This window comes from Cibotium barometz, chromosome 19 (genome assembly GCF_041138505.1).
Source record: "Cibotium barometz isolate CiBa-2024 chromosome 19, ASM4113850v1, whole genome shotgun sequence".
Lineage (NCBI taxonomy): Eukaryota > Viridiplantae > Streptophyta > Polypodiopsida > Cyatheales > Cibotiaceae > Cibotium > Cibotium barometz.
Genome location: NC_141064.1, coordinates 25,715,078 through 25,730,299, shown reverse-complemented (window position 1 = coordinate 25,730,299; position 15,222 = coordinate 25,715,078).

Genomic DNA, 15,222 nt, shown 5'->3' with positions numbered 1-15,222 from the left:
TTGAGATTTAAAACAATTTCTCAGTGGAGTTAGAGGTTGATGCAAAGTTAGCCCTCTGACTCTCTATTAGGAAATTTAGAAGTGATATGCCCCGTTTGTTTACACTTGTTGCATTTCATCTTATTAGGATATTTGATCCAACAATTATTTGACAAATGACCCACCTTTTTGCAATGGGCACACCTCACTTTGCTCACTTGATGAGACAAAGCTTGTTCGATATTCGATGAAGTGGTTGTACTTGAAGATTCAGTCCCTCCCTTTGGCCTCCTTTTTTCATCAAGACAAGATTGAATGACTCCTTCAAGGGTGGGATTAGGTATGTTCTTCAGGGTGGTGACTAAGGTGGGGTACACTTTCTTGACTTCTTTTAACAAAATAGCCACTGCATCATCTTCATCCACTCTTGCATTCACTGATGCAAGTTGAGCTATAAGGCACTTAAAAAATGAGAGATGAAAGCTCCAATGCCATCTCCTTCTTTGAGCTCCAAGCTGAAAATTTCAATTTTAAGAGAGATCTTGGAGTTCTTACCACAAGCTCCATAGAGCTTGTCAAGCTCATCCCATTTCTCCTTTTTTGCAGTCGGAAGCTAGTCCACGTGATGAATAAGAGCCTCATCAAGATGGAGAATAATGATGGCTTGTTCCCTCTCATTATCTTCAATGTCTTCAGCCTTAGTGCAATCAATAACCTTAGTGCCAGAAATGAATGGCCAAAAACCTTTGGACATCATCTTGTACTTTGACAAGAACTTGCCAAGTGTGTGGAAGCCCTCTCCTGGAGAACTTCTTAATTTGGGTGTTTTCCTTTGACATTGGGTATTGAAGAGGGATTATAGGATTATTAATGGGCTAATTTATGAAGAAGAAAACCAAAAAGTTTTTGAGATTTTGGCTTAAGTACAAAAGGAATGGCTTATGAGAGTGCACCAACCCTTAATCAAGTCAAGGATGTTGCATAAAAGATGATTATGTTAGTGAAGCTTATAGTGTGTGCCCATCCTCAAATTCTGATGAAGATGTGCTTCATTAGTATCAAAGCACACTTTCTTCGGTGATTATGATCACCATTAGTGTTTAAGAAGCACTAATGGTGTTTAAGAAACACTACTAATGCTTAAGAGCACCCCTTTTTAGTATCAAATGACACTTTCATTGGGGTGATTAGCTTGTTGATGTCGAGGCTTATGAACTAAGGTGAATGCCCCATCACTTTAAAACACTGACCAAAAGCTTAGAAAGGCTTGATGTGCTGATTAAGAAGAAGATTAGTGTTAAACAACACTATTTTGAAGCTTACAAATAGCTTCAATGGCGTACACACCGGGATTTGTTTGATCCACTTCTTCTTGGCTTGAAGAAGTTCTACTCCTCAGCCTCAAAAAGAATGCCTTTGAAGATTAATGCATAGAGGTAGTGTTTAATAACACTTTAATGCTTTGAAAACATTAATTTTGGAGCTTTTATAAAAGTTACCATGGAATGCACAGACCCAGGCTTGGTCTTTTGGCTCTAGCACTCACGTCGGTGGATCATTAGGGCTGAGACTTGAGTAGAAGGGCCTTCAGACCATGGGCTTCAAAAGCCCTAAGGTCTTGGGGCTTATGCTTCCACGCACAGGAGGAATGACAGTACGGATTCGGAGGCAGGCTGAAAACTGCTGCCTCCGAAAACAACGCCGGTTTGAACCAGTCACAATGGCATAGCTTTGAGTGACAAAACCCACTAATTAGTGGTACGAATCAGAGTGCCATGATGTCCTTGACATTTCCTCTATTGAAAGCTCGCCACGATTTGGCCTCCATAGGATGCTAGAGCTCCTCCACTGGCAGGGGGTTCAGCTCCACAAAAAAGGGATAGAAGGTGACCTAGTCTACACCACACAATATGAGGCCCAATCTACCCAAGCTTTAGATACCATGTTGAGACTTTGTGGTGCTCATGCTGGATTCAAAAATGTGGAGAAGAGAGACCCAAAATACAAGAAGAGATCTTGCTTATTAAGTTGCTTAGACATACAACTTGGCATCAAATGCCTTCTAGCTCTTTCCTTTAAACAGGTGAGCTAGTGGACCATAGGTCCATTCACACACACACCCTTTTCCTACCCTTTTACTTGACCTTAGTCTCTTAATACTAGTTAATTCCATCATTCAACATCTTGTCTGCAACACAAACTCACAAAAAACAATACCTTGTTTGACCTACACAAATTATTGTATTCTCTGCAGCGGTACTATAGTGCACCCAAATTGTCACAACCAGTGACCTCAATTCACATACATACACCCAATGGCAACTGTAAGACCTCATAGTACACATAGTGTTTGCACAACCAATTTCCCTTCCTGGAGTTCCAAAAATAAAAATCTACAGAGAATCAAAACTTACCCGCACAGCAGTGCACCCGCGAACGCCTACGAATTAAAAAACGGAGGTCAAGACGTGCTTGAAATGCTTTTTCAACCCTAAAAAGTAAGTCCAAAGGACAATATAATTACCCTACAGCTTCACTCCCGCGAAGACAACTCCTCAGAGTTCGTTTTTTCGGTGCCTCTTGAAGAGCTCCCAACAAGGGTATAGTAACCAACACAAAGGGGAAGAGTAAATGAAGCTCTTACTCTCGAAGAGCTCCCAACAAGGGTATAGTAACCAACACAAAGGGGAAGAGTAAATGAAGCTCTTACTCTCGTATCGCTTCCTGTGCTTCTTGTTAAAACCCTAAGATCTCTCTAGATAATTGTTATGCATAAACATGCATAAATCAGGCATAAACTCAACCACCCAACCACCCCCGAGCCCAAGAGATGCACACATGAATAATAAATGAAATACATCATACCTCTACCTTGATGTCCCATACCATCAAGAGGTATAACACCATCCAATAGCATGTAGCTATAGTGTGAAATGGTAGATGAATAGATATGGATCTCTACACAAGAGACCATAGCATAAGCCTCAAGCTTCCTAGCCTCCAAGCCCCCTTGAGTGTGCCCCATGCCCCTATTATATAGGAGGGCCCTCAAGTGACTCTTGACTTTCCATTCCTCATGTGTGACCCTTGGATGCCTGACCCTAACCTTAACCCTTAAGGTTAGTCCTAACCCATGCTCCACTAGAGCTTGTTCCCATGCTCCCATGCTCACAAGCCTAATGTGGGTTAGCCTCCTAGTATATGCACACATAATGTGTATATAACATAGCACACATAATGTACATATAACATACTTCCCCTCTCTCAAAACATTGCACTCTTGCAATGAAAAGAAGGAGAACTGCGCTGAACAATCTCAACCAACTCCCAAGTCGAATTCTCAATTTCCCTATCTTTCCACCTAATTTTAACCTCAGGGATTAGTCAACTAGAAAGTTTCCTTTCCCTGAATTCAAGTACCTTATCAGGTTCATGTGGAACATAGGATAATTCATCGACTTCAACGAGTTCTTGAGGAGTAACTGTGTTATCCTCACCTCCCAATTTCCCTTTCAATCTATGGATATGAAAGACTGGATAAACTCTAACAATTGGAGATAGTTTTAGTTCATACGCAACCGTGCCAATCCGATGTATAACTCGAAATGGACCACAATATCTAGGAGATAAATTCGAGCATTTTCCCATTGACAAAGTCTGAGAATCTTTAAGAACATTAAAATAAACCAACGCTCCTGGTTCAAAAGACCGAGATGAGCGTCTCCTATCAGCATAAAACCGTGCCCTATCATGAGCACTCCTGATAGAATCATGAGCTTCGGTCAGAAGGTCCTGCATATCTCGCAAGAAATCCCTTGATGCATCAAGCTCGATGTCCTTAAGACTGACATCAATAGGTGCTCTGGGTTAATACCCATACATAAGTATGCACGGACTAAAAACCAATAGCCGTATATTTAAAACTGTTATAGGCAAATTCCATCATTGGAATATTTTTCAATATGATGATTTTCTAGAGACATGCACGAAGCATATACTCTACAATCTGATTCATACACTCTGTTTGCCCACCCATCAGACTACTGCGGATGATCAGAACAATTCACATTCAAAGTAACTTCCTTGTTGTAAACCTTTCGGAATAAAGTAGGAAAGCATGGCATTATAACAGCAGAAACCAGAGATTCATCGACGCCCCGACATACCCACATCTGCATATGGAATAATCGACGTCTCGAGTTACCCATATCAACATAGAGAGTCATCAACGTCTCGATGAGTCACATATGTCCATCCGTAAACCTATCAGGTTGATTGTGTAAATCACCTAAAGTACGGAACTAGAGAAAGAAATGCCAGTTACAAAGGAAGAATCCAAATTTCCTTATCCGAACACAACAAGATAAACTTGTTTGAACTCTAAAGAAAGAGATTTCAACAAGTGAAAATGCCGATGAGATTACCCTCATCAAAACATGCAGGCTATAGATAAAAGAAGTTTATCTAGAGAATGCCCACACTATAACTTCTAGTGAATTTAGAAAATAAGATTGTCTTTGAATGTTGAGGTCAACATGCTAAGTGATGTAAGCAAAGCAACAATCTTGAGCCCAAATTATCCCATAAGATAATATATGTGAGGGATCCCTAGCGTCCCATTCCACCATGATACCACCCATACATACCTTAACAATTTGAAACTCCCTAGTATGCCGTCTAGGAAAATATGAATAAAATCCTGTATAAAAGGAATAAAATGGCCTTATCCAGACTTTCACATACTAAACCTGTCTCTATATACTTGAGACTACATCAAGGAATAACTCCTTCTGAGTATATCATTTAGAAAAGAAATTGAATTATTGGCGCCTTTCTAATGATAACTACCCAAAACACAATAAAGTTAGGGTAGAAAAATAACTCACCTAGATATATAAGCAACTAGGTATCCGAGTATACAAGAGTATAAGAAATATACTCCAAAATTATGTGCAAAAAACGAAGGCATATGCTACCTTCAAAGCACATGTAATTATTCAAAAGATCCTTATAAAACCATGGATAAAAGCATAGAAGCTCCTTGAATCCATGAAAACCATAGTTGATCATAAGAATCAATGCATACCATCTAATGGACATTAATCATGCCAAAAGAAGCATTAAAATTGGTGGCCAACTCATCAATCCGGAGTATATGAACATTGTGTTGTTCAAATAAAACTCCAAAGTAAGAAAGTGAAACATATGTGTGTAGCACTCTCAATAAGAAAACCCTAGACATAAGTGATCTAGGCAGAACCTGATGAGTCCATATAAAACTTGGAAAATATCCAATAAAAATCCACCAAAACAAACCGATCAACTAACCCATGATAGACTTTGTCTTAGGCTTAAGAAATTAAGCACAATCCACACTTTAATAAGTGCAAAATAAATTATCATGGAAAAATGTCAAAGGTGAAACACACTTTGAACGAAAATTATAGCCATCAAAAGAAATTAAGGAACATGTCCAAAAAGAATGGCTAAACAATGGTAAAAAATCATGAATACATCGTTTAGAATTAATCCAAACATAAATATCCATTAATATGAGATATAATCATATTAATAATATGCGAATAACCCGCATCTATCTAATGTCAGTACGAGGAAACGTACTTCAACATTAAATAACCCTCGAAAATATTAAATTCTCGAGAAAAAGAATTATCATGATTTTTTTCTAATTTTCCCAAATTTTACAGGGCCTCAAAATATAATAATTTTGAATTCCACCAAACCTATCCTATGGCATTCCAAACCTATATTTTTCCAGAAAATTTTTAGCAATTAAATTTGCCAAAATACCATTGATATTTAAAAAATACCAATTTTTAGGATTTCTAAAAATAATTTCTAGAAATTTCTTAATTTTTCTCGAGAATCCCATTGTTCACGAAATTTCCAATTCCGCTCGACAATTCTCAAATCCAATGAAAATTTTCAATTTTAATGGATTTTTTTAATTTTCTAGGTCAAAAAATATAATTTAAAAGGAATTTGAATGGTCACGGGCACCCGAATGGACACACCACATGCCAAACACTAACCCCACATTTTTTCGAAATTTAAAATAACCTTTGTCTAATTTTCCACTAATTTTCAGGAATTTTTTAAAATTTTTAATCAATCCCGAACGCATTTAGAATACGAACGGTCAAAAAATTTCAGAATTCCAACGGTTTTCCCGGAATACGGAAAGCCAAAAGTTTTGGGAAAATTAAAAAACAAAAAAAATTCGGAATGTGAAAGGTCAAAGGTTTCCGGAATACGGAAGGTCAAAAGTTTTTCCGGAATTCGGAAAGCCAAAAGGTTTCTGGAAAACGGAAAGCCAAAGGTTTTCCCGAAGATGAAAAGCCAAAATTTTTCAATAAGAAATTTCCAAGAATTTTTCAGAGATTTTTTAACCTCAAATTCCAATTTTCCTGAATTTCCAGGCTTTTTCCAAGCTTTTTTTTGAAATAAATTCAAAAAGCTTTTTTTTTAAAAAAACTCATTTTGTTAAAAAAATAAAAATAAAAATAAGCTTTTTAGCTTATATATGGGAATTTGATTTTTTAAGGGGGGGCGTTTTTTTCCGCCAGCTGCTGTGCGCAGCCCCCCCTCCCGTCGCCTGCGTATGGAGAAGTGAGAGAGTCAAAGACTCTCTCTTCTCCCCTCTCTCCTCCCTTTCCTCTCCATATCAATCATTCTCCTCCAATCTCTTCTCTCTCTCTCTGTTAATCAAGAGATTAGCTTAATCTTTAATTAAGCTTTTTAATTAAACCTTTAATCATAATTAACATTAATTATGATTAATGTTTTTAAAAAATTCATTTTTAAGAGAATTTTCACCCGGAAAAGAGAAAGAAAAATCAGATTTGAGAGGCAGAGAGAACCCCACGTACACGGGAGAGCATCTCATGCATCAGCACGCTGTCCCCTACTGAATTTCAGTAGAAATTGATAGAAATTTGATCTCATTCCCGCGAAAAAACCCGCAAAAAATGTATAAAAATACATTTTTAATCATAAAAATGCTCAAAAAATTCCTTAAAAAATAGGAAAAAATTTCTAAAAATTCTAGAAATTCAGGGAATACATCCTACAAAAATATCCACCATAAACTTTATGGTATTTTTGAAAAAAAAAATCCATTAATGCTTGATTTTAACCATAAAAAATAGGGAAAAATAGCATTAACTCCCGATATTCCCCCGCAACGTCGATTCGTCCATTGAATTGTAGTTACACACGTTCCAATCACCATATCGATGATCCACGTGCAATTCATCAACACAAATCAACAAAAGATAACATTTTATTAGTAAATATTAAAATTTACTAAAAAAATCAATAATTAAATAGAGGTTGCTCTGATACCACTGTTAAAACCCTAAGATTTCTTCATTTCATATACACATTGTACAATGCAATTACTTGTTGATCATGTGCAGCACCAACAAGAACTCCGCCTCCTCTTCCTCAAGGAACCAAACCACTCTGCAATTCACCTTGGGAATCCTCTCTTTTTTGACTCGATTGGTATTCACCCATTCTTGCCAAGCTTTGAGTCGATGGTTGCCATCCGAAACAATGAACATCTTGCCAACCATGTGTTTCCATCCTTCGGTCTCCTCTAATATCGTGTCAAATTCACCTGACAATGATAGATCGTGGCCGGCTTCACTTTGACGGTCAAATGGAATGGGGGATTTGCATGGGAATCCCTCTGAGACAATGAATGCCACCATTATCGATTGGTACTTGCTCTCCTCGATGCTTCTAATCAGCCTCTTGACAGAATCCTTGTTCGTGCGGATTGTTGGGTTTGCAAGGAGGTGACAAAGTGGCACTTTAGGAAGGCACTTTAGGAAGGCAGTTTTGGTTGTCGACCAAGTGGTCCTCCACCCAATTTGTAGAGATGTGTCGATCAACCATTGGGCCGAAACTCTCTTTCATAGACTCCTCTTCTTCTACAATTGTGGCACTACTAGTGGCCACACGATTGTCGCGGCCTTGAAGAACCAACTTCCATAGCCAGCTGCAATTGTGAGGTGTTTGTCACCTCGCTTGATGTGGCCACTTGTGATATGCCCATATCTTACGAGAGAATAATCTCATCTTGCGATCCGGTGAAACCTTTCGATTTGCAGACGAGTCCGTGGAGGCATTTTGTCTTGAATACGCATCCATATTACCATCAATACTTCTTAAATTAGTCTTTTATCATTCAACATGTGATGTAATTATCTTAAATTAGTATTTAAACTGCATTAATTTTTTATTCCAATTACATGTGATGCTATTGGAATTATTATGCTATCCATATGAAGTCTACCTGGAGAAGTTTGATGATTGAGAACTCTTCCTTCGACGTTGAGAGGACCGTTATTGCTTGAGAGTGTTCCAACCATTGAGATCGTTTCCAACTGTTGAGGCGCGCTTGTTGAGAGAGAAAACACGTCTCTTTGTGGTGGAGAGAGAGATCTCGACTTTGTGGGAGGAGTTGAGAGAGAGAGAGAATCGGCGCAACTGTTGAGGGGTTAAGAGAGAGAGGGGAGCAAGGGGAAGAGGAGGGCGAACAAGAGAGGGGGACAAGGGGGGGAGAGAGGGAGAGAGAGAGAGGGGGGGGAGCGAGGGGGAGCGAGGGGAAGAAGAGCGTGAGCAAGAGAGGGGGACAAGAGGGGGAGCAAGGGAGAGAGAGAGAGCGAGCGAGTGAGGGGGACAAGAGGGAGAGAGAGAGAGAGAGAGCGAGTGAGGGGGACAAGAGTGAGAGAGAGGGAGAGAGAGAGAGAGAGAGCGAGTGAGGGGGACAAGAGTGAGAGAGAGAGGGCGAGTGAGGGGGACAAGAGTGAGAGAGAGAGGGCGAGTGAGGGGGAGCGAGTTATGTGCAGAGGAGGGGGGGAGCGAGAGAGGCTCACCATGGAGTGTATCATCTTGCAAGGATACATGGCACTTGATGAGATGTACAAGAATGACTCAGTCAATCCCGACTTGTACCAAGCTAGAGAGATTTCAGGGAGTTTATTATTGGAATTGAACCAAATAATCCAAGGTAATGAGAACGACTTGGCAACAATACATATGTTTGAGCTCAAAATATCAAGTGCAGTTGCTTATTGGAGGACATACATAGTCATTAACAATGAGAACAAGAAATTAATTAGGAATACGGCCCAATCATTGTTGGTTGCCTGTCTCGTAGAAACTTATCAGTGTCTTTCCTACTAAGTTTTGAGGTTTGTAATAATGTTGGCATTACTTCATAATGCAACTTCTTTGATGTAGAAACTTCATAGTGCTAGCTTCTTTAATGTATTTATCAAGTTTTTTAGATGGTTATGTTTTTTGATGTTCATCTTGTAAACCATGATGAAGGAGAGTACGGAGAGAAATAGGAGAGAGATGACTGGATGCTAATTTCAGGAAAAATAAAAAAAATTAATATATATTTATTTTTAAATTTTTAAAATAATAAAAAAAATAATTAAATCATAACGGTCTAATTAAAAACGACCAACTTACTTAAGGATCTTAAACACCATTCAATACTTGTGTACTCCCTTCCTATTATTGTACCATTCTTTTTTGTTCTTGTGTACTTCATTTTTGCTCCTCTTTACAGTGAGTTGCACAATCACATTCCCATCTTCTAAGAAAGAATTGAGTTTCATCAATGGATGGGTTGTGGGGTGAGTGCAAAGTTTTTACATGAGCAAGTAGCTCCCCGCTCATTTTGTGGATTATTGCAAGACTTAGTATGTATTGGGACCCAAGAGTTGCACATCCCTCTTGAGGAAACTTCTAATCATGAGGGAGAGGAGTTCTACATACTTGAGGACTCTCTATTAGCCAACTACTCGACAATAGTTGATTCTTCATTGAAGTCAAACCCAGAACCAATAGCCATCTTAGACAGTCCGCCGCCCAGAGGTCTTCCAACTCTGAAGAATGTGATAGATTTATGCAGTCCCTTTCAAGATAACAAGGATATCGATGCATCAGGCTCATCCAGTGTTACAAGAGAACAAGGTAAGTGCATTTTAGAATGTGATAGATTTATGCAGTCCCTTTCAAGATAACAAGGATACCGATGCATCAGGCTCATCCAGTGTTACAAGAGAACAAGGTAAGAGCATTTTAAAATACCTTTTCAGCATGAAGAAGGAAAAAACATTAACAAAGATTTTGCTAAGTGTCAAAGACATTATCAAGGCCGTGGGAGATTCCTAGACAATACAATGGTGATATTGCATTTGAGTTCCTACCGACCATGGAAACACGTCCAAGAATGGACTCCATGGAGCATAAGTATGATCCCCACTGGTGGTCAAAATCGCAAACCTCTAACATTGCCTTCCTTGGGGTATGTCAGTAAGCCATTATATAGGTAGTTTGAAGTGTGTTAATGAACTTTGCCCACATTTAAAGAACCATAGGGTGTCAAATACATCACATTTTACTGGAAGCATGCTAAAGGCACCAAATAATTAATAATAAGAATAAAATAAAAGAAAAAAATGAAAAATAACCAAGAGTGTGAGAGAGAAAAGAGTTGGGAAGGTGGGTTTTTTTTGTTTTTTTGTTTTCTTTTTGCAGTCGTGAGGTGGAGAAGGGGGCACAAGGGAAAACGAAGGGGGGGGGGGGGGGGGGGCTAGTGGTGAGGTGAGAGAGGGGGGGGCTAGTGGTGAGGTGAGAGAGGGGGGGGCTGCTGCGCACCCTAGAGCAGGCAACGGGGGCGGCTAGTGGTGAGGTGAGAGAGGGGGAAGGCTTGGGTGTACAATGGGTAAGCGAGGGGGGGGAATTGGTCGGTGAGAGGGGGTTCGTGAGGAAGAAGGGGTGGGGGTGTCGGTGAAGCACGTGGGGGTGACGAGTGACCGTTGCGCACCAGTGGGGGAGTGGTGAGGAAAGTGGGGGGGAGAGGAGAGTGGGGTCGGTAGAAGGAAGGGGAAGAGGAGAAGAGGGTTGGTTGGTGAGTACGCAGAGCAGAGGAAGGGGAAGACGAGGGGGGTCGAGCGATAGGGTGGGGCCGGGTGAGCGAACAAAGGGGGGGCGCTGGACGGTGAGGGAGAGAAGGTGGTGGGGTTGCCTGAGGGAAGGGGGAGAGGAGAGGGATGGTGGTCGGTGGGGTGAGAGGGTGAGGAGCGTGTGGTCGGTAAGGTGAGGGGGAGAGAGGGGGGGTCGGTGAGAGGGAGAGAGACGTTGTTGATTTTTTTTTTAAATAAATCCGTGGGAGTGGGGCAAGGAGTGCAGGGTCACAAGGAGAGAGGGGAAAGAGAGGGTGGAGTCGCGGCTATGCCCGAGAGAGTGAGGGGGTTGGTGCATAGTCGATGAGGGGTTGCATTATTTGTGCGCCGCCGCCAGAAGCAAACACTAAGGGGGTGTCACATCGCAGTGGTTGATTTTATATATGTCGATGCCGCTCCTGGCAAGTGCTCATCCGACTAGTGAGACGACTGTAGTGGTGGCAAGTGTCTCCTATATATCCTTGCAATCGGCTGCGTTATTTGTGGGCTGGTGGTGAGTTGATGAAGGGGCGAGGAGGTGGTTGATGGTGGGGTGAGAGAGAGAGGGGGGGTTGAGTGATGCTCGATGAGGCATGATGTGAGGGGGGAACAAGAGCTGTGGGGGCTGGGGGTGGTCGGTGGGGTGAGGGGGTGGTCGGGTGAGGGCCTAGTCAGTGGGGTGAGGAGAGTGGGGGGCTGGGGCGCCCGGGGGGTGAGGGGGTTGCTAGTAAGTGTGGGGTCTCGCGAGGGTGAGGAGGGGGGATGCTGGGGTGTCGCGCACAAGAGAGGAGAGGGGGGGATGCTACACACGAGTGAGGGGGGGTGCTAGTCAGTGTGAGGAGTGGGAGGGAGAGAGTTGCGGCGGGCGAGAGGGAAGAGGGTTGGGTTGTTGGGATGAGTGAACAAGGGGGGGCGTTGGAGGGGTCAAGGGGGGGATAGGGGTGGTCGGTGAGTGAAAGGGGTGTCCGTGGGTAGAGGGAGTGAGATAAAGGGGGGGTGGTAGGGGGATAGGGGTGGTCGGTGAGTGAAATGGGTGTCGGTGGGAAGAGGGACTGAGATAAAGGGGTGGTCGGTGAGTGAAAGGGGTGTCGGTGGGAAGAGGGACTGAGATAAGGGGGGGGGGTCGATGGGGTGAGTGAGTGAGGAGAGGGGTGGTTCAGTGGGGAGAGGGAGCGAGGTAGGTGGTCGGTGGGGTGAGTGAGTGAGGGGGTCATCAGTGGGGTGTGGGGGAGTGTGTAGTCGATGAGTAGGGAGAGGGTTGCGGGCCAGAGGGGAGAGTGTTAGGTTGGTGGGATGAGGAAACAAGGAAGGGTGCTAGTGGGGTCGGAGGGGTGGTCGGTGAGTGAAAGGGGTGTCGGTGGGTAGAGGGAGTGAGGTGGGGTGAGCGATAGGGGAGACCGAGAGAGGGGGATGGTCGGTGGGTTGAGGGAGTGTCAGTGGGGTGAGCGAGAGGGAGAGAAAGAGAGAGGGGGATGGTCGGTGGGTGCAAAGGGAGAGGGAGATGACGTTGGTCAGTGGGGAGGGGTTGTTGGTGGGGTGAGCAAGAGGGGGAGAGAGAGAGAGAGAGAGAGCGAGAGAGAGAGAGGGGGGGATGGTCGGTTGGTGGGGAGATTTTTTTAAAAAAAAATTTAGACAAGAGGGGGAGCACGGGTGAGCGACCAAAAAAAGGGGGGTGAGGTGGTGAAGGTTGGTGGGGTGAGGAAAGGGGGGGTCAGGCTGGGCAGGGAGGTGGCGCGTGAGAGGGAGCCGAGAGAGAGAGTGAGAGAGGAGCTAGGGGGGTGAGAAAACGAGAGAGAGGGGGGGTGACAGGGTGGGGTTTTTGGGTTTTGTTTGTTTGTTTTTTTAAAAAAATTTGGGGGGGGGGGTTGTTTTGTTTTTAAATAGAAAAAAGAAAACTAAGATGGAGGAGTCGATATTTTTTTATTTTTTGGAAAAAACAATTTTTGTTCTTTTTTGGAAAAAATAAAATAAAATAAATATTGAGGGGTTTTTTGGGAAAGAAAAAAAATATTGAGGGAGGGTTTTTTTTGGGAAAGGAAAAAAAATACAAAGGGGAGATTTTTTATCTTTTAATTTTTGCTTGATCCGGGAGAAGGGGAGGTTGAGTTGGTCGGTGATGAGAGTTGAGGTGAGAAGAGAGAGGGAAGGGGAGAAGAGAGAGGAAAAGGGTGGTCAGTGGGTGAGGGAGAGGAAGAGACCGAGAGAGGGGATGGTCGGTGGGGAGGGGTTGTCAGTGGGGTGAGCAAGAGGGAGAGAAAGCAAGAGGGGGATGGTCGGTGGGTGCGATGGGGATATTGTTTTTTTTTTGGGCGGTGAAGAAGGCCGAGGGGAGAAGTGAGAGGAGAGGGGGTCAATGAGGAAGGGGTGGTGAAGCCACCCTCTAGCCCTCTAAAAAAGAAGGAGAAAAAAAATGATACAAAAAATGTATAAAAAATATGTACAATCCCTTGCCTTCTTATGCCCACTAGCTTGCTTGTCACCCTCGAGGAAGCCAATACTTCTTGACCCTAGATCCATTCACCAATGGAAGGGCAGCACCTTGGAGAGTTTCTAGCTGTACCGCACCCATGGGCAAGATCTCCACCACTCGGAAAGGACCCTGCCAAGCATTCACCAACTTCCTAGCCATTTTTAAATATTTAGAGTTGTAAACCAAAGCCAAGTCACCTTTGGAGAATTGAGGAAGTCTCAAGTGTCGATCATGCCATGCTTTATGTCGAAGTTGCTCCACCTCTGCAGCCATCCGAGCGAGCTAACGGGTCTCTTCCAAGATTTCGAAGTTGCTCCTGCCGAGCGGAGTATGCGGGGTGATAGGTGGCCACCCTATGCTACCCCACTCTGGATGAGCCTGCATTAAATTCAAAGGGTAACACTGCCTCAAGCCCAAAAGCAAGTTGGAAAGGAGTTTGTAAGGTGGTTGCCTTGTAGGATGTGTGATAGGCCCACAATACCCCCAAAAGGGCTTGGTTCCATTGGTGAGAGTGCTCCTTGGCTACTCATACATACCCCCCCAAAAGGGCTTGGTCCCATTGGTGAGAGTGCACAAGACCTTGTTGGTGCTCTCTACTTGCCCGCCGTTAGCTTTGGGGTAGTATGCACAGGACCTCCGATGGAAGATTTGGTAACGTGCTAGTAGGGTATCTATGACTTAATTCACAAAATGTTTCCCCCTATCACACTGATAATTTCTATGGGACACCTAAACCTGGTGAAGATGCTCTCATACAGGAACTTGGCCACAGTAAGAGAGCGGTGTTGTCTCAAGTGGCTCTGGCCTCAACCCATTTGGTCGCATAGTCAGTGGCCACCAAAATGTACTCACAGTGCGTGGGGTGAGACTTTGGGGTGATGGGGCCCACAAAATCAATGCCCCACTTCTCAAAAGGCTCCCAGGGTACTGTAGCATGGAGAGGCAAGTAGTGCCTACTATCTAGTTTGGGGTCCAGACCTTTGACATATGTCGCATTGTTGCACCCACTTTCTGCAGTTAGAGAATAGGGAGGGCCACCATAGACTAGACTGCATGATCTTTCGGGCGGTGACAAGGCCAGACGAGTGACCACCACCTGCTCTAGAATGCACATCTTCCATGATGAGGGGAACCTCATGAGGGTTGACACATCTCCTCAACACTTCATCCTTGCCCCTCTTGTACAACTGTCCCCGGCAATGAGCAGATAAGGCCTACTCTTAAGTAAAAGCCTCCTTTTTGCCTTGGCATCAGCATTCTAGGGAAACCTCGCTGTGGTCAGCAGCATCACTATGTCCTCATTCCAAGTAGGGGTGGCATCCACAGCAAACAACATGTTGTTTGGGAGATCATCACAAATCCCCTCATCCGAGGCTAGCTCCCCACTCAGGATTCTGGACAGATGATTAGCCATGACATGGTCTTGGGTGGTGGACCATAATCTCAAAGTCAAATTCTTGAAAGAGAAGGAGCCATCTCCAGATCCTGCCACCAGCAACTTGGGCTTTATTCAACAAATACTTCAGTGCTTGATGGGGTCAGTGATCACCACAAAGTGATGTCCTAATAAGTAATGCCTGAATTTCTAAAATGAGTAGACTATGGCCAAACCCTCCCGCTCTGTGGTGGAGTAGTTTCTCTCGGCCCGATTGAGTTGCCTGCTTGCATAGTGAATAGGCCTATCCATCTTTAAATCCACATCTGGCTGCACTAGTGCTGCTCCTATTGCTATTGCAGTGGCATCCGTGTGCACATGGAAGATCAACTCCCAATTCGGAGTGA